This window comes from Bos indicus, chromosome 26, assembly GCF_029378745.1.
Source record: "Bos indicus isolate NIAB-ARS_2022 breed Sahiwal x Tharparkar chromosome 26, NIAB-ARS_B.indTharparkar_mat_pri_1.0, whole genome shotgun sequence".
In the NCBI taxonomy this organism is placed as follows: Eukaryota; Metazoa; Chordata; class Mammalia; order Artiodactyla; family Bovidae; genus Bos; species Bos indicus.
This window is the reverse complement of record NC_091785.1, coordinates 46,106,104-46,120,893: the sequence shown is the minus strand read 5'-3', so window position 1 is coordinate 46,120,893 and position 14,790 is coordinate 46,106,104. Positions and strand designations below refer to the sequence as shown.

At 49.2% G+C, this 14,790-nt stretch overlaps 2 protein-coding genes across 5 annotated transcripts in view; one reads left to right on the top strand and one right to left on the bottom strand.

The window, feature by feature from the left end:
- The window catches only part of DOCK1 (dedicator of cytokinesis 1), a 556,998-nt gene that overhangs the window by 258,899 nt on the left and 283,309 nt on the right, over positions 1-14,790 (bottom strand). The gene's annotated exons all lie outside the window — the stretch shown is intronic.
- The window catches only part of INSYN2A (inhibitory synaptic factor 2A), a 62,455-nt gene continuing 61,594 nt past the window's right edge, over positions 13,930-14,790 (top strand). The window contains exon 1 of the mRNA XM_070781091.1: positions 13,930-14,123. The gene's annotated coding sequence lies outside the window, so the exon portion shown is untranslated. The remainder of the gene's footprint in view (positions 14,124-14,790) is intronic.

The window sequence follows — 14,790 nt, the reverse complement described above, 5'->3', positions numbered from 1 at the left end:
GCTAATACTTAATCATTTTTCATATGGTTACAAAGACCAATTACAGAAGCTTAACTATTTATCTCAACCCTAAAGGAAATCAACCCTGAATATTCGTTGGAAGGACTGACGCTGAAGCTGAAGCTCCAATACCAAGGCCACCTTATGCAAAAAGCCAACTCATTGGAAAAGACCCTGATGCTGGGAAAGACTGAAGGCGAAAGGAGAATGGAGTGGCAGAGGATGAGATGGTTAGGTAGCATCAGCAACTCAATGGGCGTGAATTTGAACAAACTCTGGGAGATAACAGAGGAGAGAGGAGCCTGGCACGCTACAGTCCATGGGTCGAGAACAGTCAGACCCGACTTAGTGACTGAACAACCACAACTACTACTTATCTCAAATGTTTGGAAACCACCGAAACAAAAGATGGCTCACAGCAGTCACCGTGGGAGCTCCAGTATTAAAAGCCTACAACAAACATATTCCTTCTGGTTTCCTGAAGCACCTCGATAAATCAGCCGTAGATGAAAATCCGATAGTGTCTGCCCAGCATTGTCTTGTCTTGAGTTATACAGTGTTCCCTCCAGGGGTGTGGAAATTCAAAGGCACCAGACACACACACACGCTTTCCTATGGAAGAGATTACTGCATTTTCCTTCCAGTAACTACAGTATTCTCGGAGACCACAAAGCAAAATCCTTCTGGAACACTGAGGCAAAAATGTTGCCATTCCCCGTTTTGTGTGTTTAGTCTTTGCTTTTTCCCCAAGAATGGGAATCTTGAGGCATGCAATTATTGTCTGTTACTCAAACGCTAACAGATAAACTGCTCCATCATCGTATTCCCATCCTGTCAAGGATAGGACACATTGATTTAATTCTGCACAAATCTCAGAGGAAGCGGTATTACCTAGAATCTAGCACATGAGAGAAGCAAAAGGGAAAAAAAAACCCAGTGCTTCATGTGATGAGTCTAATGCTTTATTAACTCATCTTTAAAATGTGGGCCTAAATAAGGCATCAAAATTCTCCAGAACAACTTTTGCTCTGTATCAGAGATCAGAAAACTATAGCCTGTGGACCAGATCTGGCCCACTTCCTGGTTTTATAAATAAAGTTTTATTGGAACTCAGTCATGCCTATTTGTCTACCTATTGTCTGCATCTACCTTTCTGTTTCACCAGCAGAGATGAGTTTTTACAACACAGATTGAATGACACCAAAAGTCAAAACTATGTATTATGTAACTGTAAGAAAAACTCTACCCTCCTCTGCTCTAAACTATTCTTTTCATTAACAATCAGGTAATAAAGTCACTTGCCTGCTAAGGGAACCCCCAAATGAGATAATCATCCATATTCTCAACATGTACAAGAACAAATGATGTTCTGCTTTCCTGGGGGAAAAGGGATAATACTTCCAAGTCTACATAGTTTATTGGCTGGTTATTCAGGTACAAGTCAAAAACAAATACTAATATCTATATTTTGTCTCACTGGAAGTTGCTCCCTGATATTTCTGGAGACGATTCCTGATCACCCACAACTTCTTGATTGTGGTTTTCATGTAAGATTCCAGACCTAGCCAGTCACATGTGTTGACCTCTCAGTGCTTCCCCCCTCACCTGACATGGTGCTAACTATGACCTATGTTCATGGAGCCTTTAGGAAGCTTAAAGTTCTAATTCATGAAAGCGCTAGAACTATGAGCCAATGGGCATACAGTGAGTTAACGAAGATGAGCGAATGAGAGTGGTGGTGTTTCTATCTTCCCAGGAAGCTCCAGAATGCAGTAACAGTTAATGAAGGAAAGATGTCACCCAAAACTGACTACCCTTCACAGAGAACAGAACCTGATATGCCAACACCTGTCTTTCATCCAGAATAAATGAGAATATATTTAAATGAAACATTAATAAGCCAATTCACCTACTTATATTAGGGAGAGGAGAGTGTTGGTTATCTTAAAAACAGGAATAAACTCAACTGGTCAAGGCCGGTGAAGTGTGAAGAACACCTTGCTATACTATGCTAGGTCGCTTCAGTCGTGTCTGACTCCGTGTGACCCCATGGACTGCAGGTCACAGGCTCCTTTGTCTGTGGATTCTCCAGGCAAGAATACCGGAGTGGATTGCCATTTCCTCCTCCAGGGGATCTTCCGGAACCAGGGATTGAAACCACGTCTCTTGCATCCCCTGCATTGCAGGCGGATTCTGTACCATTGAGCCACTGGGAAATGCCCTAAGAACCCCTTCAGATCAGATCAGATCAGATCAGTCGCTCAGTCGTGTCCGACTCTTTGCGACCCCATGAATCGCAGCACGCCAGGCATCCCTGTCCATCAACAACTCCCAGAGTTCACTCAGACTCATGTCCATTGAGTTGGTTATGCCATCCAGCCATCTCATCCTCTGTCGTCCCCTTCTCCTCCTGCCCCCAATCCCTCACAGAATCAGAGTCTTTTCCAATGAGTCACCTCTTCACATGACGTGGCCAGAGTACTGGAGTTTCAGCTTTAGTATCATTCCTTCCAAAGAAATCTCAGGGCTGATCTCCTTCAGAATGGACTGGTTGGATCTCCTTGCAGTCCAAGGGACTCTCAAGAGTCTTCTCCAACACCACAGTTCAAAAGCATCAATTCTTCGGCACTCAGCTTTCTTCACAGTCCAACTCTCATATCCATACATGACCACAGAAAAAACCATAGCCTTGACTAGACGAACCTTTGTTGGCAAAGTAATGTCTCTGCTTTTTAATATGCTATCTAGGTTGGTCATCACTTTCCTTCCAAGGAGTAAGCATCTTTTAATTTCATGGCTGCAGTCACCATCTGCAGTGATTTTGGAGCCCAGAAAAATAAAGTCTGACACTGTTTCCACTGTTTCCCCATCTATTTCCCATGAAGTGGTGGGACTGGATGCCATGATCTTCGTTTTCTGAATGTTGAGCTTTAGGCCAACTTTTTCACTCTCCACTTTCACTTTCATCAAGAGGCTTTTTAGTTCCTCTTCACTTCCTGCCATAAGGGTGGTGTCATCTGCATATCTGAGGTTATTGATATTTCTCCCGGCAATCTTGATTCCAGCTTGTGTTTCTTCCAGTCCAGCGTTCCTCATGATGTACTCTGCATATAAGTTAAATAAACAGGGTGACAATATACAGCCTTGACGAACTCCTTTTCCTATTTGGAACCAGTCTGTCGTTCCATGTCCAGTTCTAACTGTTGCTTCCTGACCTGCATACACATTTCTCAAGAGGCAGATCAGGTGGTCTGGTATTCCCATCTCTTTCAGAATTTTCCACAGTTTCTTGTGATCCACACAGTCAAAGGCTTTGGCATAGTCAATAAAGCAGAAATAGATGTTTTTCTGGAACTCTCTTGCTTTTTCCATGATCTAGCGCATGTTGGCAATTTGATCTCTGGTTCCTCTGCCTTTTCTAAAACCAGCTTTAACATCAGGAAGTTCACGGTTCACATATTGCTGAAGCCTGGCTTGGAGAATTTTGAGCATTACTTTACTAGCGTGTGAGATGAGTGCAATTGTGAGGTCATTTGAGCATTCTTTGGCATTGCCTTTCTTTGGGATTGGAATGAAAACTGATCTTTTCCAGTCCTGTGGCCACTGCTGAGTTTTCCAAATTTGCTGGTATATTGAGTGCAGCACTTTCACAGCATCATCTTTCAGGATTTGAAATAGCTCAACTGGAATTCCATCACCTCCACTAGCTTTGTTTGTAGTGATGCTTTCTAAGGCCCACTTGACTTCACATTCCAGGATGTCTGGCACTAGGTCAGTAATCACACCATTGTGATTATCTGGGTCGTGAAGATCTTTTTTGTACAGTTCTTCTGTGTATTCTTGCCACCTCTTCTTAATATCTTCTGCTTCTGTTAGGTCCATACCATTTCTGTCCTTTATCGAGCTCATCTTTGCATGAAATATTCCTTTGATATCTCTGATTTTCTTGAAGAGATCCCTAGTCTTTCCCATTCTGTTGTTTTCGTCTAGTGCATGCCAATTTACTGTAACTCTGAAAAGTGGTATAGGCAAAAAGAAAAATCTTCCAAGGTGCTACACAAGCAGCTCTGCAATTTACATTTCACGTGCTAGTACTTTGTAACATTGTAGAAAAGATGAAATAAGAGAAAACATGTGAAGCACCCAACAAAACACAGGGTCCTTTGGGAGACAAGTCTATTGTTTTAGCTCTGGTTTCTACTGAGTAAATGTCATCTCTTACTCTGGTAAAGAGAGGGTAAAGGAGAATTTTAGCGAATGAAGAACACTGATGTTTTGCTCTGACAACCCAAATCTGCCCACTATCCTACTCTGGGAACAGGTACAGAATCCCACCACAAGCAATTTCAGAAGTTTCCAGGGTATATACAGGCATTCATATGTGTATATAAACAAGAATGTATGGTAGATGACACTTGAGACAAAAGGTGGAGTCCTGCAAAGTCACATGTTAAGAAGTTTTTGACAACCTGAATCCCTCTAAATGCATAAGAGACGGTGGTTATTTGAAGGCAGGCTTCATCAAAATGAGCCTTTGATAAAGTGAAAGCTATCGGTTCACCTGTTGTCAAGACACCCTTTCATATAAGGAGTTTGTTTAAAGTGGGCTACACCCACGGATGAAAAACTCTTTTAAAATATTGATTCTGTTCTGTATTCAAAGATGGAGATTATGCATGCTTGTCAAGAAATAAAGAGTAAAGACGTCTATGGGAGATCTTTGCATTTTACATGGTATACAGATATTATATGTGCTTTACTGGAGCTTATTTAAATTTCATGGCAACATCAGCCATGTTTCAACACTTGCCACACCTATGTATCACACCTTAAGCTGATTTCAGTACAGTGATGTTTTTAAAATGTCCTTTGAGGACTAACAAAGTATCCTTGGCTGTCATAAAAGCCAAGAATTCAACAAAGAACTCTAAACATGCCTAATGTACAAAAGGAACACATTCTTTGTAAATCCACACACTCTGGGCCATGGGCATCTGTCTCAGTCCACTTATATGACCAGGAGGAGGTGGTGACCACACTGAGCCGTGGCTTTAATCTGCTTATTTTCTTATGAGAGATTGTCTAAAATATCAAATCAAATTAACACAATTTGCCCACAACCGCAGAGCCCAAACACAGAATTCCCAAGGCCAAGACCCAAAGCTTGACGTCAGGACCCTCATTCCTAGTCCACAATGGAGCTGGGAGCAGAGAAAGCTCCAGAAGTGAAAATGCTCATTAACACCCAGGGACTAAAAAGGAAAGAGCCAGTCGCTGATGAACCTGAGGGTGAACATGTTGACTCTACTGTTTTCATGGTGTGAATGAATCACAGCGCTTATTTTAAGGGACTCAGAAGTATCATCAGCATTTCCACGTGACAATATTTACTCCACTGGAGAGAGGAGGCAGAAGATACCATTAAAACAAATTTCTTCATTTTCATGTTCGGATTCAGTAAACAAAATAAATCATCAATGGATTTCATCTTCCACTAGAAATTTAGGGCACAACGCTCATAGCCCAGGACATCCTCATAGAAGGGTAATTTTACATTTGCTCCTGCTGATCAAATGGAGCAAGGTGAGCCACATTCAAACAGGGAAAGATCTGGAGCATGAAGTGGGCCACGAGGGGCCAAATCATGATTGATGAGGACACTCTGAACTGAGGCCAAGAGAGGGCATTTGCGGTCTCAGCTATCAGTGTCCAGAAGCCTCACTTTGACTGCTGAAACACCAAGCCTCAGTGAACATTTCAAACATTTAACAAACTCCGAAACATTAGATGTTGGTGGGAGGGGGTCCAGGGTGGGAACTCACATAAAAATGAGTCAAGATTTCCTTAAAACTTGACACTGAGTAACAGAACTCTCTACTAATCGTCTTTCACCTTTTTGGTGAATCTTCGGTGAACTGCCACATTCACGTCTCAGGTTTATTTTTAAAAAAAAACAAGCTGATTTTCAAATTGTTTCCTTTAAGCCTCTGAAATAGCCAAACAATGAATGCCAGTGAGAAAAAGCTTTGTACAATTTGCCTCCTTGCCTTTCCAGATGGTTCAGTGGTAAAGAATCTGCCTGGCAAGCAGGAGACATGGGTTTGATCCCTGGGTCAGGAAGATTCCCTGAAGAAGGAAATGGCAACCCACTCCAGTGTTCCTACTTGTGAAATCCCATGGACAGAGGGGCCTGGTGGGCTACAGTCCATGGGGTCCCCAGAGAGTCAGACAACTGAGCGACTAGAAAGCAACAGCAGCAGCTGGAATGAAATGCATGTTCTGGCGAATTTACAGTTACCAGTGGGATGGAAGGGCGAAGGGATAACTAGAGGTTTGGGGATGGACATGTACACACTGCTGTATTTTAAATGGGTAACCAACAAGGACCTACTGTACAGCACAGGGAACTCTGTTCGATGCTATACAGCAGCCTGGACAGGAGGGGACTTTGGGGGAGGATGGATACATGTACGCATATGTGTGGCTGAGTCCCTTTGCCGTCCACCTGAGACTAACACAACCTTGTTGAGCAGCTATGTTGTTTAGCCGATATGTCATGTCTGACCCCTTTTCATCCCATGGACTGTAGCCCGTGAGGCTCCTCTGTCTCTGGATTTCCCAGGCAAGAATACTGGAGTAGGTTACCATTTCCCTCTCCTAGGAATCTTCCAGACCCACATGCCAATCTCCTGCATTGGCAGGTGGATTCTTTACTACTGAACCACTTGGGAAGCCTAATAATCAGCTATACTCCAATATAAAATAAAAAGTTAAAAGAAAAAAAGGAGAAATGCATGATCTAGGATATGAAGTGGCAACCCACTCCAGTATTCTTGCCTGGAGAATCCCAGGGACAGAGGAGCCTAGTGGGCTGCCATCTATGGGGTCGCACAGAGTCGGACACGACTGAAGCGACTTAGCAGCAGCAGGATATGAAGATTCCTCCCCTCTTCTGAGCTCAGAAGCCTGGGGGCAGGAAGAGAACCCACCAGGGAGCCTCGGTCAGTGGTGCAGGGACTGCTGTTAACCTTAATCCATTCTTACCATACGCTCTTTAACCTACCACACTGGGTTCTGTATCAATATTAAAAAAAAAAAAAAAAAATTAGAAAAAAAGAGAACCTTAAACAGCATGCATAAATAAAATGTCTTTCTTTTGTTTAAATCCTGCAGGAAGTTTAATTTGTGTAAGAAATACGTTCAGGTATGTTTTCAGTTATTGCTTTAACGTCAGTTAAAGGTGCACTAGTTATTAACAGATGTGAACCCAGAAGAGCTTCCAAGGCAAGCACATGTCTAGAGTCTTACCGCCGCTCCAAAATGTGCCAAAACCCAAATTAGGCAAATTGGAAACGGGGAGCTCTGCAATCCGACAGTGCAGTGGAATTAAAGTAATGGCCTATTTAATTCTCCAAGGATTCGGCAAAATGAAACAGAAATGTTTGTGAAAAACAGGGGACTGAAAGTCTGTGTGTGACCTTAGAGGTCACCCAACAGAAACAGATAGGCTTTTAAAAATTCTGCCCTCTTCCCACTTGCAGCTTGGCGTGAAGGAACAAAATGCTTGCTTTCTGACGGATAGCAGCTGGCTACCACATCACCCGTGATCCTCCTTACTAAATCCAGAAGATCATCAAAACACAGCGTCCAGACACCTAGCCTCGGAAGAATCTGAGATGGTCTTTAGTGATATATACAGAACATGCTGTGATTGATCCTTCTGATAACCGATATCCAATGAAGAAAACGTGGGTTAAGATCATTGAAGTTACACTGCACAAGCATAATGCACCATCCAGATGTGAGACGGTTATGGCGTGTTGCTGTTTCAGAGACTGTTTCTACTCCAAAGTATAACTGATACGGTGATCAGATAAGTTCAGAAGTAAAGGGGAAACAACGCCTGGTCAAAAGCACGCCTCAGTCAGCAGACATGAGTGATGTGCTGTATGACAGCGTGCCATTACAGGTGACATTTCTGGTCAGAATGTTCCATGATGGAGCCAAGCCGACCCCACAAGGGCCTGGAAGGGTACAGCCTGCTCTGGACATGGGTAGTTGGGGTGGCCAGGAATGGATTCCGCTGATCAAGGCCACTCCTCAAGTAGGACCATGATGTCTGACCAGCACGTGGTGCAAACAAGAGAACACTCAATGTGACCCCGCGTGCTAGTACCAAGTTCCTTTAGTCGTGTCTGACTGTTTGCAATCCTAAGAACTGTTGTCCGCCAGGCTCCTCTGTCCATGGGATTCTCCAGGCAAGAATACTGGAGTTGGTTGCTATTTCCTCCTCCAGGGGATCCTTCCGACCTAGGGATTGAACCCGAGTCTCTTTAGTCTCCTGTAGTGGCAGGTGGGTTCTTTATCACCAGCACCACCTGGGAAGCCCCTGAGCAAAGCTCAAATTGATTTAAAAAGAATAAACCTGAGTGGGGCAGGGTAATGCTGTGGCAGCAGGCAGTATTGGGTTTGAATCTAGACTCTATCACTTCCTAGCTGTGTGACCTTGGAGAAATGACCTGTCCGTTCTTCCTCTGGGAGAAGACTGAAAGAGGATCTATTTCCTGGCTGTCTTATGAGGATAACAGGGGATGCTGTGCAGCGCATCAGGCGTGTGGCCTTATGCAGGCACGTGACTAAGGAGAACCACCTTCGCTGTCAAACAGGGTTTTATGGAAGGAAAAGAGTGACAGAGAATTCTGTTTTCTCCTTGCCCCCTTCCTTCCTCCATCTCTGTGACTCCTCAGGTGAGCACAAAAGGCCATCAAGGAAATACCTTCCTGCATACCCCAGGGCAAGTGCTCCCAGGGGCACTGACCACAGGCCTCACGTCGGCCAGGCCAGACAGCTCAAGGAAGGGTCATCCCCAGTCTTGACACCAGTGAAGTGGATTAGCAGAGCAGACACTGAAACGGGAAAGCCATTTTTATCCCTTCTTGACCTAATTCTGGTCAGAGGTATCATTCCTCAGCCTGGGCATATTACCTGGTTTATGAGGGGTTGCCTTCAGCGGCTCAAAGAGCAGCCAGCATTACCAGCAAGGATTAAGAAAAGCCCTTTAGCTTCTCCCTCATCCGGAAGAGACCTGCTCCCAGCAGATTAGATGTGGATAATGAGAAATCCCCACAGACCCCATCACCTAGACCACCCAATGAAGGTCAGCTACATGAGATCCAGGGTATTTATTTCTCAGCTGCTGCTGCTGCTGCTAAGTCACTTCAGTCGTGTCCGACTCTGGGCGACCCCACAGACGGCAGCCCACCAGGCTCCCTCGTCCCTGGGATTCTCCAGGCAAGAACACTGGAGTGGGTTGCCATTTCCTTCTCCAATGCATGAAACTGAAAAGTGAAAGTGAAGTCGCTCAGTCATGTCCAACTCTTAGCGACACCATGGACTGCAGCCCACCAGGCTCCTCCGTCCATGGGATTTTCCAGGCAAGAGTACTGGAGTGGGGTGCCATTGCCTTCTCCGTTATTTCTCAGCACATCCACCTAAAGGAGAGGGAGTGAGTAGTGATAGAACTGGGAGAGGGGAAAGCCTCTGAGTTTGCAAGACCTTGCACATGAGGGGTCCTGAACAGGGAGAGGGGAAGTCAGAAGCCCGTGCCCACCCTTCACCTCTTCTCACTGGTGTGGTGCATTCAAGAAAACCTCCAACCACTTTTGGTCTCTTTACAAATAAAACCATTCCATTTCCTACAGATAAATGAGATACACAATGACGCATCAGAGAAAACCAGGAATTGCAACTCGTCTGCCTGATGTTCAGTTTCTTGGAACCAAATTGTGATCCCGGCCAATACACCATCCCCAGCTGCTCATCGTGGAAGGAAAAGGAACCAGGAGTGGGGAGAGCCCCCGGGCATGGACAGGACTCGAGACACAAAGCTCTGATTCCCACCAGAAGGAAACGCCGCTGTGCTACCAGGACAATGGGAGAGTCGTGCACAGGGGAGTTCGCACAGGGAGATGCAGGTATGAGAAGGAGGTCGGTCCTGAGAGTGGGTGGTAAATGCTTGAGCAGAATGTGAAAAGGGGTTCCTTCAGAGGGTTTCTCACTAGTCTCCGAGGCCAAAGATGAGGTCCAGCTGGAGCCCCGTTGAGCACTAGGTCGTGTTCTTGAAAGAGAAAAGAAAAACGCCCTGGTGTGACTGATCTCTTCACGACAGGCTCAGGTCAAGCTGAGTTACCTCCCTTCTGTGGGAGCTGAGCACGGCTGGACTGTACCCACATCTTTAGAACTGAAGGGTAGAACCTGCCATCACAGACGCAGGCTCACCTGGTAGTCACAGTACAACATCAAAGGACCAGGTAGGGAAGTCATCTCCAACGTGAAGTCTGCTGAGGATACACCTGAGAGTCAAGCAGACATCCAGGAACATGCTAGAAAAAGATGCTCCCAAAGAAGGAAGCTCCAATGCGTGTCTAATCAGAGCCTTACCTACAGCACCTGACTTTTCTCTTGGCATGAGTTTTGGAGAGGAGGAGGCTTCAGAAGATAGAAGTTAATTTCACTGACAGATAGGCTGGTTCAATGAAAGGGACAGATTATTGGGAAACTTGTGTGCAGACATACTGTAACAACACGGGGATAATGCCCAGACAGAAAGGAGGCATTCTGAGAAAAGAGAACATCTTGATGAATTTTTCCATAAGTACACAACCATACTTGAACCTGGTTCAAGATGCACAGAAGGCAGTGTGGCTCTGTGGGATTGGTCTGCTCAAAGATAAGCATCCTTCTGACATCGACCACCACAGGGAAATTTTTCACCCTCTTAGACTTGGTTTCAAAGGAAATGTGTAACACTGACTCTTGTGTCTGGCTTCAGCTGCACAAGGTTTGTGAAGGTCATTCATGCTGCATGCATGAGCAGTCAACTCCTTTTCCCTGCTGTATAGTATTCCACGGTATGAATAAAGCCCCCAAATTGTATGCATTTGGGTTATTTCCAGTTCAGAATTCAGATGGACAAAACTAAGGAACATTCTTTTATATCGTTGACTCCTATATTCTTGTCTTTTTTTAACGCAGAAATTGAGGTCTCAGAATTTACTAAGCTGGAGAGCTGAAAAAGCCAGCATTGCCCTGCATAGCACCTACACATCTAAGAAGGAGGCAAAAGAAAAGAGATGCAAAGATTTTCTTATCATCCGTCTTGTACTTTCTTATGTTTTTATTCTTAGGTACGTCTGCTTTTGGACAATCCCACTTTAAATGTTTAGCTATTTGGGGGGCTTCCTTGGTGGTCCAGTGGTTAATACTCTGGTGTTTCCACTAGTGGGGCTTCAGCTTTGATCCCTGATCAAGGAACTAAGATCCAAAATGCTATGCAGCACAGCCAAAAAAAAGTAGCTATTTTTTCCCTTTGCCAGGGAAAGGGTTAATTCCTTGACCAGGGATCAAACCCATGTCCCCTGCAATGGAAGCATGGATTGCCAGGGAAGTCCCCAGATAATTTTAATAGACTCAGAAAAACAACTGTATGTCTACTACAGCCATGAACAACTAAAAGCAGTCTTGATGATACGAAAAACCTCAATTACATCCTCTGTTCATATTAAGTGGATTTTCTCACCTGCCAATCACAGCTTTCCACTTTCTTCCTAGAATTCCAAATCCTTTGGGTCTTAACACCACCGCCCCCAGAGCTGCATTCTGGCCAGCTCATTCTGCCACCTGTAGCTCTGGTCTGTCCTGCATTTAAGCATTTATGTTTATCTGTTTCGCTCATGGTCCCTAAAACTTCAGTTTTCCATTACCAACAGCACAATTTCAGGATTTCCTGGTAGCTTTATTTACAGTGACATGTTTAAGAGATGGAAGACAGATTTCGATTTTCTGGATTAGCAATAAAGTAAAATTTACAGAAAGTTGCCCAAAATCCTTGGAGAGATTATTGCATCCACAGTGGAAACAGCCCACCCCCAAGGGATTATGTTGAAGGTATCCATGGAGACACTCCCTCCCACCTGGCATTAAATGTCCCCAAGTCCCACACATCCCCAATATCACTTCCCTTCCAGGAAGAACAGCAGGCTACAGGTTTCCCCGCTGCGCACACATCACCTGGCAAATCTCTCCAGCCAGCACCACCAGCACGACTACCAGCCAGAGAAGTAAACAAGCTGAAAATTAGACTGGAGGACTCTAGGTTAAGAGAGGATAGTAAAGAGCCCGGTGACAGAGTTTGGATCCACAGATTCAGGATTCCCTTCTTGGGCATATCTGGATGCCAAGAATTATACAGTTATGTGCTAATGTATGAGGGAAAAGGGGCTTTCAGGATGCTTTGCGTGTGTGCGGTATCTGGATGCATCACCCGAAGCATCCAGGTATAGACGAGGCATTTCCGGTTTCTAAAGACCGGTCACTACATAAAACACCGACCTAGGCTCAACTCAACTCAGCAAACCAGGACCCAACAAAGGCTGAATCGCAGCACAGAGCCGGTGCTCAGGAAGGAACAGGCAGCGGTGTGTGCACACAGCTGAGGCTGAAGGGCTGAGTGAGTGAAAAGACGTCACCGATTGTCCTCCCAATTCATCTCCCCCCCCCACCCCCGCCCTCTAGCCTGGCACTGCCCTCCCGTTTACCATTTCTCTGACCTTTCTTGGGAAATATCAAACCTAATGAACGTGGCTACTTTCAGGTATGCTCAAAGAGGCTGAACTTCAAGCCCCAAGCCTGAGAAAATTTAGGGAGCCAGGTGATCCGCAGCTAGCTGCCTGCCTAATCCCAGGCCTGGGCACCAGGTCCCACAGGGATCCGCGAGGCCCCTGGGCCAGCGGCTCTGAGCTCCAAGGACCTCGGGGGAACGGGGTAGCTCCTGTTGCCTTCCCAAGTGACCTCAACTCTCGCCTGAAACAAACGCAGCAAGTGTCCTGGCCTGGCAGGTGGGCGGTGAGCGCCACTTGGGGGGCGGGGTGGGGGGGGTCTTGGTGCGGAGGCGCCGGGTTCCTGAATGTCAGTGGGCAGCGGACCCCGCGGGCGGACTGCCTTTGATACTCCGGCCAGTTACAACCAGCCTGCCGGGCAATCCCCGCTTAGAGGGGCTGACCCCGGGTTGGACCCAAGGCAGGCAGCAAATCCGCAGATGAAGGGGGCAGCCGCCTAAGCCCCCGACGCGCTCCTAATTTCAAAACCGCGCTCGGCTGGGTCGGCCGCCACCGCCGGCAGCCTGGGCACGGGGTCCCCAGCGACCCCCTCTCTGGAAAAACCGCTGGGTCCCCGCCCTCCAGCTGCTGCTCGGAGGCGGCTCCAGCTCCAGGGCAGGCTCAACAAGTTCCCGGGCCGCGCAGCGCCGCCTGCAGCCCAGAAACCCCGAGGACGCGCCGCTGTGGAGCCCCGCGAGCAGGCGGCGGCCGCCGGCGGCTCCTTCCACCTCCTCCTCGGCTGGGGCTCGGGCGTCGGCGGGCGGGGGGGCCCCTGCACTCCCGCCCGCTCTGCTCCCTCTGGGGCCCCCCCGCCCCACGCCCGCGGCCCCGGCCTGGCCCCGCGCCGCCCCCGCTCCCGCCCCGCTGGGCCCGGGGCTCCGCCCGCCTCGGTGCCAGGCGGGCGCACAGGCGGCAGGCGAGCGGCTCCGGCGCCCCGTCCTCCGGCCGCCCGGCTCGGCGGAGTGGCTGGGACCCGGGGGGCGGCGGCGGCGGCGGCGGCAAGGACTTCCCTCCCGCTCCCTCCGCCTCTCCGCCCCCGCCTCCCGGCCCCGGCGCCCACATCTCGCCGAAGACGATCGCAGTCAATGAGGACATCGGAGGAGCACGGCGCCGGGTGGCTGTGGCTGGCTCCGCCGCGCCGCGAGCGAGCGAGCGCGCGGGCGTCCCCGGAGCCGGCCGAGCCGCTGCCTCGCCGCGCGCCTCGCTGAGCCGGGCCGGAGGGACGCGAGCTGCGGCGCGGGGGGCCGGCCGGGCCGGGCCCCGGCGGCGGCGGTGGTGGTGGAGGGGGGGCGCGGGCGGCGGGCCAAGCCCCCGAAGCCGAGCCTTCCTCCGCGCGAGCCCGGCGAGCCTCGCCGCGGATGCCCTGCCCGGAGTGCTCCGTGCCGCGCCAGGCTTGCCGGGGTCCGCGGCGAGACATGCCCGAGCCAGGCGCTGCACCGACCTCGACTTATCTGTAAGCCGCCGAAGGTAAGCGGAGCCCCGCGCGCCCTGCTCCCGCGCCCCGGCGCCCGCTGCGCTTGGCCGCGGCCAGAACACCGCCCGGACGGGCGCAGACCCCGGGATTCTCGCCCCGCGCCCCCGACCGGGCTGCGCTGAGGACTCGGCAGGCTGCCGGGGGCCGGGGCTGCCGGGAGCCGACCGGGCGGCGGGCGGGGGCGAGGGGCGAGGTTACGCAACTGCATCTGGCCCGGGCCGGGTGGCCGAGGGGCTTCCGGCAACTTTGGCGACGGCCGGCGAGGAGCGGGTCCGTGTGCCTGCGATGTCGGTTCTAGACAAACGCCACAGCCTCCTATAGCACCCGACAGCCCGCGCCAGGCAGAACCGGGGGTGGTGGAGGGGGGCGGGGGGCGCTGGGAGCGGCCGTGGGCCCCGCCGATCTCGAGGTTTTGAAGTCTTTCCCAAACTAAAGCGAGCTGGCAAGTACGGCTGATTAACTTTGGGGGGATGAGTCCGGGCGGAGGGGCCCTGCACCGGCTGCGGAGGAGAGGCGTGAGCACCGCGAAGGCACGATGCCCACGTGAAATGCCCGTCTCCTCCCGAGGCGCCCGGGCTCGCCCGGGGTTGGCACCTTCCAGGGGCTGCGGGCCGGGGTAGGCGCCCGCGGGGCTTCCGGGGGCGCAGCATCCCGAGTCAG